A 12,924-nucleotide genomic window follows, 5' to 3' on the forward strand; every position below is an offset into this window, starting at 1 on the left:
ACTTGTTTACTCATATCTTTGTATCCCTTGATTGTAGTTTAATGACTAACAGAAAGTAGGGTTTTATAACTTTTTTAATGAATACACAAACATCATCAAATGGCTACAACTAAAGACACAATTAGCCAGTACATCTGACAGTGAGTAGGGTAGAATGTAGAGAGACCTGATGTACGTTTCATATTTAAATCTCAACCTAACCATATATACTAATTTATAGAATTATCAGAGAGAAAATAAAAGTAATGCAACTTTTAGTATTCTGCTTGCTGAATAACCATTACAATACTAATTAGAAAGAGTATTTTGCAGATTTTATTTGACTTAATTATGTTACCCCCTTTAGACTTTTTAGGGAGACTCAGTAGACTCTATTCATAATGAAAGTTATTGTTTGTTGTTGTTGTACTACACAAGGTCAGGTCTGACTCAGTAAACTTGTGTAGGGTTTTCAAGAGTGACTAGTGGGTTTGACACACTGATCTTGCAACTAGCAGTCCAGTGTTTATCCTACAATGCCTCACCAGGACGCCAATGAAGTTAGATACCATAATAATTTTGCCAGTCAATTTCTGCTCAATCCAAACAATGGGGCCTGACCCTTGTTGTTCGTTGTTGTTTGTTGTTAGGTGCTGTCTAGTAGGTTCAGATTCATTGCTACCCTTTGCACAATTGTTATTTCTGAGCCCACTCATGCTGCCACTCTGTCAATCCATCTCATTGGGGTCTTCAACTTTTTCACTGACCCTCTACCAAGAATATTGTGTTTCTATAGGAACTGGTTCCTCCTGATAATGTGTCCAAAGTACTTTGAAGGTGAAGTCTCCTGATGCCCACTTCTAAGGAGCATTCTGGCTGGACTTCCCTTAAGACAGTCTTATTTGTTCTTCTGACACCACACTATGATACTTTCAATATTCTTCACCAACACCACAATTCAAATATGCCAATTATTCTCTGGCCTTCCTTACTCATTATCCAATTTTCACATGCATATGAGACTATTAAAAATACCATGACTTGGTTTAGGCTCATCTTGGTTCTGAAAGTGGCCTCTTTGCTCTTTAATACTTTAAAGATGTCTTTTGTATAATGCAGTACATCTTTTTGATATCTTTACTACAGCTCCATTAGCGTTGATTATGGATTCAAGCATAATGAGTCTTTGACAATTTCAATCATTTCTCAGTTGATCATTATGTTAGTTATTGATACAGTTGTGAAGATTTTCATTTTATTTACATTACACTGAGGTGCAATTCATACTGAAGACTGTAGTCTTTCTTCTTTACAATAAGTTATTTAAATCCTCTTCATTTTCAGCAAGCAAGGTTTCATCATCTGCATATGAGTCTTCCACCATCCTGATGCTATATTCTTCTTGACATAATCCAGCTTTTCAATTTATGTGCTCAGCATACAGCTTGAATATGTATTGTGAAAGGACACAACCTGGGAGCACACATGTATAGTCGCCATCAATGTTTTGGAAAAGAAATACCTGCAATGAAAAAGTCATTGGTATTGCAAAATTCTATCATGCTGTCTCCAGTATTGTTTTTATCACTAAGGCCATGTTTTCCAACTACTGATCCTTCTTTGTTTCCAATTCATACATTCCAATCACAGTAATTATCAGTGCATTTTGAATGCATGTTTAATCAATTTCATCCTGAAGAAGTTTTTTTGTTGTTATTAACTCAGGTCCAACTCATAGTGGCCCTATGAGCAGTAGCTGGTTCTTTTGAGCTACCAACCTTGATGTTAGCAACCTTGATGTGCTTATCCTACAGTACCACATCAGTAGTCCAAACTTCTTGCTGTTTTCAAGTGCCATTGAGTCATATTCATCATAACGATCTTGCCTAGGGTTTCCAAGGAGTGGCTGGTGGGTTTGAACATCTGAACTTGTAGTAGGATATCAGTGCTTATCCTACAAAGTCAGAACAGGACGAAGTTGGTAGAATTCTTCGATTTCATCACTGGCTTTGGTGGTTGGTTTGTACATTTTTATAAATGTGGTATTAACTGGTCTTCTTTTTGTTGTTGTTATGTTCCGTGGAGTCGATTCCAACTCATAGTGACCCTGTACAGATTCTAAGGCAGTAAATCTTTTCGAGATCAGAAAGCCTCATCTTTCTCCTACGGAACAGCTGGTAGTTTTGAACTGCTGACCTTAAGGTTTGCAGCCTGGTCTTCTTTTCAGGCATGTGGATATTATCTTATCACAAATGGCCTTGTACTTCAAGATAAATCTTGAAATGCTCTTTTTGATGATGATTGTGAGGTCATTTATCTCACATTTGTCAATTCTAGCATAATAAATCACATGATTTTTCAACTCAAAATGGGCAAAACCAGTCCATTTTAGCTCCCTTGTTCCTAGGATATCTATGGTTATGTGTTCCATTTCATATTTGACAACTTCTAATTCTCCTAGATTACATACTTTGTATATTGCATATTCTTATTATTAATGGATGTTTGTCACTGTTTCTCCTCATTTTTACCTGTGCCCCATCAGCAAATGAAGGTTCTGAATTTGCTTCTTCCATGACATTAAGATAAATATTTAGAGGAGGCAGCTTTTCCCCAGTTGTATTTTGAGTGACTTCCAGCCTGAAGGACTCATCTTTTGACATAATAGCTAGCAATGTTCTGCTGCTATTTGTATGGTTTTCCATAGCTAACCATTCAGAAGTCTGAAAGCTCTGCAGAAATCTGTCCACCAAGGATTATCTTGCTGATATTTAAAATACCAGTGGTATAGCTTCCAGCATCACAGCGACACACAAGCCACCACAGAATGATCAACTGACAGACAAGAGGTGGCATGACACATAGTAGGTATTTAAGATTGAATTTTGAATTAACCATGGAGCCTTTTTGTTTGTTTACAATCAGTTTCATTTTTAAAACAATGTGAGGGTTCTTACATAAATACCTACAGATTAAAATACTGTATTAACATTTGGGGATGAAGAAAATATAAGAGAAGTAAAGAATAAAAGGGAGCAAGGGGTAAGATAAGTATACAAAAATATAGGAAATGTGGTCTCACATAGTTGCTAAATATGGCCTTCTTTTTACTCTACACTTTCCAGAAGCTAAAAAAGAGGAAGAAGTAGCAGATGTTTTCAATGTCAAGACCACATTGTCTAAACTGTTCATTGTGACCCAGGCAGCATCCAACTGTCCATACTTCTATCTGTGCTTTGGGTTCTTTTCTTTAAAAACAGCTGAAATTAGGGTGTAAGTGCAGAGGACTTAGCATCCTAGAGCACTCCTCAACTATGACTTTTAGTAGTTGGTATATGTATATATAAACTCCCTCAGTTATTGAGAATGATCTTTCCAAGGCATGTATTTTCAATTATCTCAGAGTATCCCTGTAGGGTTAAGCTTCAGTTACCCAATCTAGTACAGTTTCTCATCATTTTTCCATTCCTTGCATAGCCTTTCCATTTTTGCTGTCAATGTTACCTGCCACTCCCAAAGAAATTACTTTCATTCTAATCTCAAGGTCTGATAGGAACAAAATCAAATGAGATTCCTACTATGATAATGATATAATACGCCATATGGGCAGAAGGAAATTTTTTTTTTTCTGAGAAAAAGCCCCTTCAGAAGTCTTCGTAGAGTAGGCACGAGTTGATGTGTACAACAACATGCTAGCTGGCAATCAGCAGGCAGCATCCGTGTCTCTTATGGCCAGGATGGCTTTTGACTCCAAGCAGAACTTGAGGAAGGAAGAAGAAAATTATTTCATGAAGCTGCTAAATATGGAAATATTATAAATTAGGATTAGGATTATATCCTTTGGTCACTTGACCACCAGTCCATTGTTAGCTCAATCAGCATCAACTTTTGCTACTTTAGTTTTATTCATTACAAGGCTGCTGTTCATTAGCTACTTTGTTCCAGTTTCTTCTGACACGCTGCTCATTTTCCTAAACTCTTCATAGTCGGTGTCACACATTTCCCTTGTAAATTTACCTTTTAGACTAAGATTTGCCATGCATGATCCCTGTGGAAATGAGTGATCTTTCCTTTGTTTTCTCCTGGGGAAGAAAAAGAAGTAACAAAGGAAAGGATGATGTGCTGACACACAGAATAGTTAAGCAAGACACTTCATTAAGGTAGCTGGATGTTTTTGATCAGGACACTGATGGACAGTGAAAGTCTATCAGAGTTTTCTCGCCCTTGTACACTAGTTGTCATATCTCCTGAGCATGTGACAACTTTGGCAAGTTACTGTGCTTACAATTTTTATACCCCTATTTCCTTGACCATTTCCTATTTATTAAATGGAAACAGGAAAACAAACTCTCTGGGAAGTGAGAGTTAACAAAGAATTGAATGAAGTGAGAGATTCAGGCCATGCTCAGACAACTGAAAGCAAGCAGATTGTGCCATAGTTGGTCTAGTTATTTTAGTGTCTCTGACAGCTTGTTCAGAGCTCTGTAGTGTAGCTGTGATTGTTTGGCTATCACTTGCTAATATGACAGGGTAAGGGGGGTGAAATCAACTCTGCTGTTGCATATTAGGCATGTCATGTAGATATAGTATACACCTGGGTTTATGGGCTCAAAATGAAATATATTGCTGAATAATTAATTAATGACTAATCAGTGTAAATGAATAGTGTGGAAAATTCAGCGTTTCTCAGCACCTACAACTCTCCCTCTCCCCAACAATTCTCCTTTTCACACGTCTGAATATATGCTATCGTTAGGAAGCACCAAAGTTGTCAGTTGGTTTATATGTGGTAAACAAAATAGCTAAATATTAATGGAGAAACAACAGTTGGCTTTATCTCATTTAGTTAAGACAATATAATTCTGGGTCTTAAAAATAGTATGTTAAAGGAATATAACTCACTGGTGGTAGAGGTCAGCATCAAATTAAAGACTAGGAGGATCCTTAATAGAGGATTTTTATTAATAATAAACATTCTCTGAAAGTTCCTTTAGAACTAAACTCTCCACTAAACTATCTTTATGCCAGTGTTTGTTTAATCTTCACAATAATTCTGAGGTAAGTACTATAATATTTCCTGCTTTACGCATGAAGGGATTGAAGAATAGATAAATTGTCCATTGTCCAAGAGTAAATAACAGAGTTGGAGTCTGCACTCAGATTGATTTCAGCTAGATTGTTTGGACTGATGGTGACCTTATTAATAAATGAAACAAGAGCAAAATGATCTAAATCTCAATAGTAGCTGGATGTGAGAAAAGATTCCAACATTTTCAATATTGCCAAAAGAAGAGATTTCAAATAATCCAAGGAACAAGAAACTTTCATCAGGAATGGCTTGGGAATAAATAGCAAAGCCAGATATTCAAGAAGACTTTACACCTTAATTAAACTAAAATATATATATTTGTAAGTATTTGTTAGTGTTTTATTAATGAATTTCGTAGGCATCATTAGCAACTTATGAATAGCTCCTTCATTGTGATAGGGCTATTGTGTTCCTCTAGGCTGGTTTCTTTCTGAGTTCTGGACAGACTTCTAGGGAGTGAGGGAAACCATAGAACAAAACAAGTTATCCAGGCCATATCTATATATATATTAAAAAAAATCGCACCCAAGAAGCAGGAAGCTCATTGCTTTTCATGAGGTTTCCTATTAAATTGGGATTCAAAAACTGTTTCAGATCTCAACATTCATTTGTTCATGTTGATAAGAAGAAAACAATGAGGAAAAACTAGGTTCTCTTGCTACATAATCCAGAAATTTGTAGAAGAGGTGAGGTAGAACATTTAAGTGAACATTTCAGTGAATTGATATTGAACAATTGTTAGAGTAAAGAATATATTTATTAGACAACGGATCTGTCCAAAAAAGTTGATCTTATTATTATGCTTTTTTATTAATAATCTTATTAGTATTATTATTTACAGATACATTGCAGAAAAAGAAATGTTTGACATTAATGCTTACATTTTCCTCTCATGACTATATGCAAGTATATCACATATTATCAAGTCAAAGTCAGCAAAGTCCTAATCTTAAGAAATCCTATTAATTTTGTATAATCTTATGTTTCCCAAACATATTGGAAAACTATTTTTCAGAGAATATCTATCAATGTCAAGCTAACTAACTTTGTATACCATTATGTAAAAAAATTCTATGGCTAAATCACTTCATTTTTAAGACTGAAAAAAAAAAATAAAAAAGAGGACATGCATTAATAAATAGAAAGATAGCTATTTATTGAACACTTACTATGAGTCAGATACTATGGCATGGTACTAAATAATGATAATGACTTCTGCCCTTACAAGTTCATGTCATCTGTGATGGGATATTGTTTCTAGTCAGTACTGGAAAAACAGAATACCTCATTGATAATCAAGAGACATGAGTCTGTGACTTTCAGAGCCTTCCTAAGAATCAAATTGATATTTCAAAGAGATTAAAAACTGGAGGGAACATATGATATTCCTTCAAAGGCAAGAATTCTGATTTAATGAAGGGTATATCAAAATGAGATATGATTCAGATATCAAATTACATTTGTTTAGTCCAACACAGCTTAATAAATCAAAACCACATTTAATATATATTAATCTTGTTTTAATCGTCATTTAGTGTGTTTCAGTGATTTCATTTCTCTAAATGGTTCACTTTAATATTTATTAGGTAGAATTCCATTCTACATCTTTATTTTCTTTTTTGTAATTCAAATTTATGTTGGCTGTTTCTAGGAGATTTAATTAAGGTTATATTTTGATCTCTAATTTTGAAATAAAAATTCCCACATTGTCACAATTAAATCATTATTAAGTAATATCATTCTGATATGGATGGGCTATAGGTCAATTTTAAAATTATAGGATTGACATTAATTATTGCCAGATTTAAAAGTCTTCAAAATAGGTGAAGCAATGATATGTAATTATACATTCTGGTTTAATGTATATGTATATATGTATTATCACAAAGTGATGATTTGGAGTGCAAAATAATTAACATGCAATATGTCCTACTCAGTATTTGACAGAATTCACAGTTTTAATTAGGACATGGTATATGAAAAACTTAAATTCAAAGAATGTCACCATTCTAGGAATGTAAGTAAAGAGTATATTAAGATTTGGGTTCCCAAACACCTCTCAATTGCAATCTTGGGGAGAGATTTATTGTTAACATTATTTTGTAATGAAATGTATTGAATTTTCATGATTTGTGAAGTACTAAATTTGTGTTAATAATATTGAGAAGATGAGAAGTTATTGTGAAATGAAACCAGATTGTTGCAAAGCATGGCCTTGGCATTAGATAAATATGCTGCCTGAGGACAAATCTAGAATTCTTACATTCTCCCAGCACCAATCATTTTATATGAAGACATTTAATAAATATTTCTCAAATGGTGAATTAATTAATCAATGAATTAGTTAGCTACCAAAAAATCCTGATTATCTTTAACTACCTTTCACCAAACTTCTCTACGTTCAATATTACAAGCTTAGGATATAGGATTTCTCTACCTCCTAGAAAATAGTTATTTCCTTTCCAGAGGCGATGTCTGAGACTTTTTCACAAACTATCACTTCATTCATTCAAAAATTATCCCAAAACAACAACTCTGGGAACAGTAATAAACAAACAAAATATGTGCCCTTGTCAGAGCTTATAGAGTTTTTAACAATATGTCAGTGTTATGAATGAAAATAAAGCAGGATAATGGAGATAGGATGTGATTGGGCAGGATATCTGAATAAGATGCTCAGGGAAAGTCTTTTAGATAAATTATAATTTGAGATGAAATCTAAAAGACGGGATGGCACAAGCCATGAAAGAAATTACCTGGGGTAATTACTTTGTTAGTAGAGAAAATGGTAAGTAAAAGTACTTTGAGGTAGAAAGCAAAGCCTAGTAAATTATTCCAGTGTTTCTAGAGGAGGGTGATGGTGGGGATGGTTGTGTGCCACCAAATCAGTTCCAACTCATAGTGACCCTGTATAGGGTTTCTGAGGATACAAATCTTTACAAGAGCAGAAAGCCTCATCTTTCTCCAAGGGAACAACGAGAAAAGTTCAACTACTGGTCTTGCAGTCAGCAACCCAGTTCATAACCCACTATGCTACCAGGGCTCCTTTGAGGAGAATAAGTAAAAGAAAATAACTGATGAGGTCAGCAGAAGATACATAACGTGGGAGTTGGTCTGAAATGGGAAGCCACTTGGTGATCTCAAGCAAAGTGGCATGAAGTTTTTAAAGGATTACTCTGATTTTTAAGTGTGGAATGTATCTTTTCTCTTGAACACTGCAAAGAGGCATTTTGCAACAGATTTACTTAATGCAGTATATCATTTAATTTCTTGACTGCCGCTTCCATTGATGTTGATTGTGAATTCAAGCAAAATGAAATCTTCCACAACTTCAGTCTATCTCCATTTATCATGATGTTACTTATTGATATTGTTGTGAGGATTTTTGTCCCTATTACATTGAGATGCAATCCACACTGAAGACTTTGTTTTTTGATCTTCATTAGTAAGTATTTTAAGTCCTTTCACTTCCAGCAAGCAAGGTTTGTCACCTGCATATCACAGGTTGTTAATATCTTCCTCCAAACCTGATGCCACATTGTTCTTCATATAATCCAGTTACTCAGATTATTTGCTCATCATACAAATTAAATAAGTATGATGAAAGGATACAATTCTCATGCACACTTTTATTATTTTTAAATCATTCAGTGTCCCATTGTTCTGCTCGAACAACTGCCTCTCGGTCTATGTACAGACTCCTCATGACCAAGAAAATTATTTACTGTTTTATTCACAGTTTGTTATGATCTACAGAGTCTAATGCCCTTGCATAGTCAATAAAGCTCTCTTGGATATTCTCTGTTTGCAGCCAAGATCCATCTGACATCAGCAATGATATCCTTGCTCCATGTCCTCTTCTGAATCTATCTTGAATTTCTGGCAGCTTCATGTTGATATACTCTGGCAATAATTTTTTAATTATCTTCAGCAATATTTTACTTGCATGTAATATTAGATATTGTATGAGGATTTTCATATTCCATTGGACACAAATATGGAACTTTTCCAATCAGATTGCTGTCTTCCAAATTTCTTGGTATAGATGAGTGAGCAACTCTAGAGCTACATCAATTTGCTGAACTTTCAATGTGTATTCCATCAATTTCTGTTTTTCACTAGTACTTTCAGTGCTCCTTGGAGTTTTTCCTTCAGCATTATCATTTCTTGGGATCATACACTACCTCTTGAAATGGTTAATAATCAGCCAATTCTTTTTGGTACAGTAACTCTGTATATTCTTTCCAACTTCTTCTGATGCTTGCTGGTTCATTCAATATTTTATCCTATAATCCTTCAGAGTTACAACTTCAGACTTGAATTTTTCTTCAGTTATTTAAGCTCGAGAAATGTGGGGTGTATTCTGCCTGTTTGATTTTCTAGTTGTGGATCTTTGCACATTCTATTAAAATTCTTTACTTTGTCTTAAGTATGCAATCTCTGAAAACTTTTATTCTGTTATTTTACTTTTTGTCTCCTATTTACTTTGGACTCCTGGTATGGTACTGTAGGATCAGCTTCTCCTTGGATCACTGAGTCATAACTGACTTGATGACACTTAACAACAACATTCACTTTAGCTTTGCTACAGAGTCTCCTCTTACATTCATTTTTGGTCTTTTATTTCCTTTCTTTTTATTGACCTTTTGTGTTTTTCATGTATGATGTCTTTGGTGTCATTCTGAAACTCATTTGTTCTTTGGTCATTAGTGCTCAATGCATGAAGTCTGTTCTTGAGGTGGTGTTCAAATTCTAGTAAAATATGCACATGGCCGTACTTTGGCTCCTGTGGACTAGTTTTAGTTTTCTTCTGCTTCAACTTGAATTTGCATATGAGCAATTGGCAGTCTATTCGGCAGTAGGTCCTGGCCTTATTCTGACAAATCATCTTGAGCTTCTCCATCATTTCTTTCCAGAGATGAAGTTGATTCAATTCCTATGTATTTAATCTGGTGAGATCAATGTGTATACTCACCACTTACGTTGTTGATAAAAATTATTTGCAATGAATATGTCATTGGCTTTGCAAAATTCTATCATGTGATCTCTGACATCAATCAAATCTATCACCAAGGCCATATTTTCCAACTGCTGGTAGCCTCTGCTTGTTTTCCAACTTTGCCATTCCAATCACTAGTAATTATCAATGTATCTTGATCACATGTTTGATCAATTTCAGACTGCAGAAAGTTGTAAATATCATCAGTTTCTTCAAATTTGGTATTAGTGTTTGGTGTAGAAACTTGAAAAATAGTCATATTAACTCATCTTCTTGTCAGAATATAGAGATCATCCTTTCAAATGATATCATTGTACTTCATGATAGACCTTGAAATGTTCTTTTAATAATGAAAATTACACCATTCTTCTTAAATTTGTCATCCTTGGCATAGTAAACCAATATCAGGCCATGCGAACTCACTAGTGCATAAGATACCAATTTTTATACTATCCATTTCATTTTTGACAGCTTCCAATTTTTCTAGATTCTTACCTCTGCATTCTGTACTATGATTATTAATGGACATTTTCAGATTTTCTTCTCATTTGGAGTCATGTGAAAATAGCAAATGAAGTTTTGCTCCATCCATGTATTTAAGACTCACTCTAGTTTGAGGACACAGCTCTTCCCCAGTTATAGTTTGAATGCCTTCTAAGTTGAAAGGCTCATTTTCAGACAATGCTCTGCTACTATTCAATAGCTAATTTGTCAGAAGTGGACCATATCTTTCTTCTTTCTAATCTGAGTCTAGAAGCTCTACAGATAGTATACCTTCCAGCATCACAGCAAATCACCATAGAATGACAAATGATGGTATTCACTATATTAAATCTTTCTAATTTTAACCCTAAAGATTCTTGTTGTTGTTGTCGTTAAGAGCCATTGAGTCGATTCCTACCCATAGAGACCCTGTATAGGCTTTCCGAGGAGCAGCTGGTGAGCTTGAACTGCCATCCTTACAGTTCAGATGACTTTGCAGTCTGGTGTATTAGCCTACAGCACCAAGAGCTTAAAATTCAGCTTTTATTGAAAAATTGCAACTTTGGAAAGCACAAGACACAAAATCAGAGATGAGGTAGTCCTGCTTCACATGACAAAGTTTAAGGAACTTGGCTCTTCATTTTTCAGCCTCCTTTTGACTGTTAGTAGAATCAGGAAACCCCTCATTCCACAATATGTTTTTCCTCCTGATTATTTGAAAGAGACAAAGAAGTATTCTGTCCCTTTTTCCCTCTGGTCCTACAGGATAAGCGCTACTCTAAAGGTCAGAAAGAGTCCAAAGCATTAAATCTAGCTATTTCCTAGATATACTAAGAAATAACACAGAAGATCAGCATAGGAAAGAATGTTTTGACAGCAAGAGTTTTTATCATGTTGAAATTGTCTTTTTTAAATCAAATAATTGAAGTTGTGACTTTCCTTTTTTGCAAGCATTTTGAAACTATGCATGTTTCAGGTCTAGAAGTGTTTGGGGTGTAATTTAGATTTAAGAGAAGAAGGCAATCTAAGTTAATACCTTCCAATATGTCATTGACTACATGATTTTTTTATTTTGTGTTTCCTTGGGCAGCTTAACCTCATTTACCTTTGAAATGACAGAATTTTTTTTCCCCTCCTTTTATCATATTTTCCAGATGACTGCACAACCATTAAATAAATGAGTAGTATATAGAATAAGAATAAGGGGAAAACACAAGCAAAATGAATACATATTAGAGTAAACTGAGTTAAACAAATATATTGTGTTTTGTGTCATGAAAATCAGACAACTGCCCTTTCATCATAGCATATGAGGAGGATACAGATCTTCATTGAAAACGGTCTGCCCCCTAGACTTGTAAATCTAGATATAATTAGCACTAGTCATTTAAAAAATATGTGTCATTTTAAAAGAAAAAAAAAAAAAAACAATTTCAAAGATACTTGGGGCCCACACTATGCAAACGTTTCATATTAAAGCCTTGGAAATGCACTCACAAGCAGGCCAAATATAGGTGAATGTCTCACCATGCATCCATAATGAGATAACAGCATTGCTCTATTTAATTCAGAATAATAAAACTGCAGCTAGTTCAACAAATAGCTATATTATGGAAAATGTTTTTCATAACTTGAGACAAATGGGAATGCTAGCCAAAAATTGTCTTCTAGAATATCGAATTTGGAAAACCTCAAATTTGGGAAATTTTGCTACAAAAGAAACACACACTTAGGCAGATTCCTATTATTGTCTATCCCATTGTTTTTAAGGTTTTATAAATTTCAAAATAAGATCTATTCTAATGGTATAGTCCTTTCTCTTATAAAGAAAATTATTTTTGCCAGTATTTTTAAGAAGCACTTATGTCCCATTATTTTACATCTGTCTTCGCCTAAAAATTTATAAAAGTAAATGACAAGGATTTAGCATGTGTTTGTTGCATCTCATTTTGATTTTAGATTTTATTCAGTTTTCTTGGAGGATACTTATCTCTGATTTTCAAGGCCAATATCATAGAATTTATAAAATGTACCAAGCATAGGAGTTCAGTGCTTATCCTGCAATTAATCATTGCCATTAACAGGCACAAATGAATGACGTGGATTTCCTCTTCCCTGTGCCCAATAGCATAGCCATAATACATTCTGGCTATATATTGCAACGTTTCTAAGTTTTGGTGATGGATTCAGCTTTTCAAGTTCTTCTAGTCTCGCTCACATAACCCTGACCTACTCAATTTGAAGTTGAAGATTCTCCTAGAATCACAGAATAGCCACTTTGAAGAGGATGCTACTTGTGTAGAGGTGTAAAACTTTTTCACTGATCTTTCCCACTTTCCATGTTTTGCATGCAATATATATATATATATATATA

This window comes from Chrysochloris asiatica, unplaced genomic scaffold (genome assembly GCF_000296735.1).
Source record: "Chrysochloris asiatica unplaced genomic scaffold, ChrAsi1.0 scaffold00061, whole genome shotgun sequence".
Taxonomy (NCBI): domain Eukaryota; kingdom Metazoa; phylum Chordata; class Mammalia; order Afrosoricida; family Chrysochloridae; genus Chrysochloris; species Chrysochloris asiatica.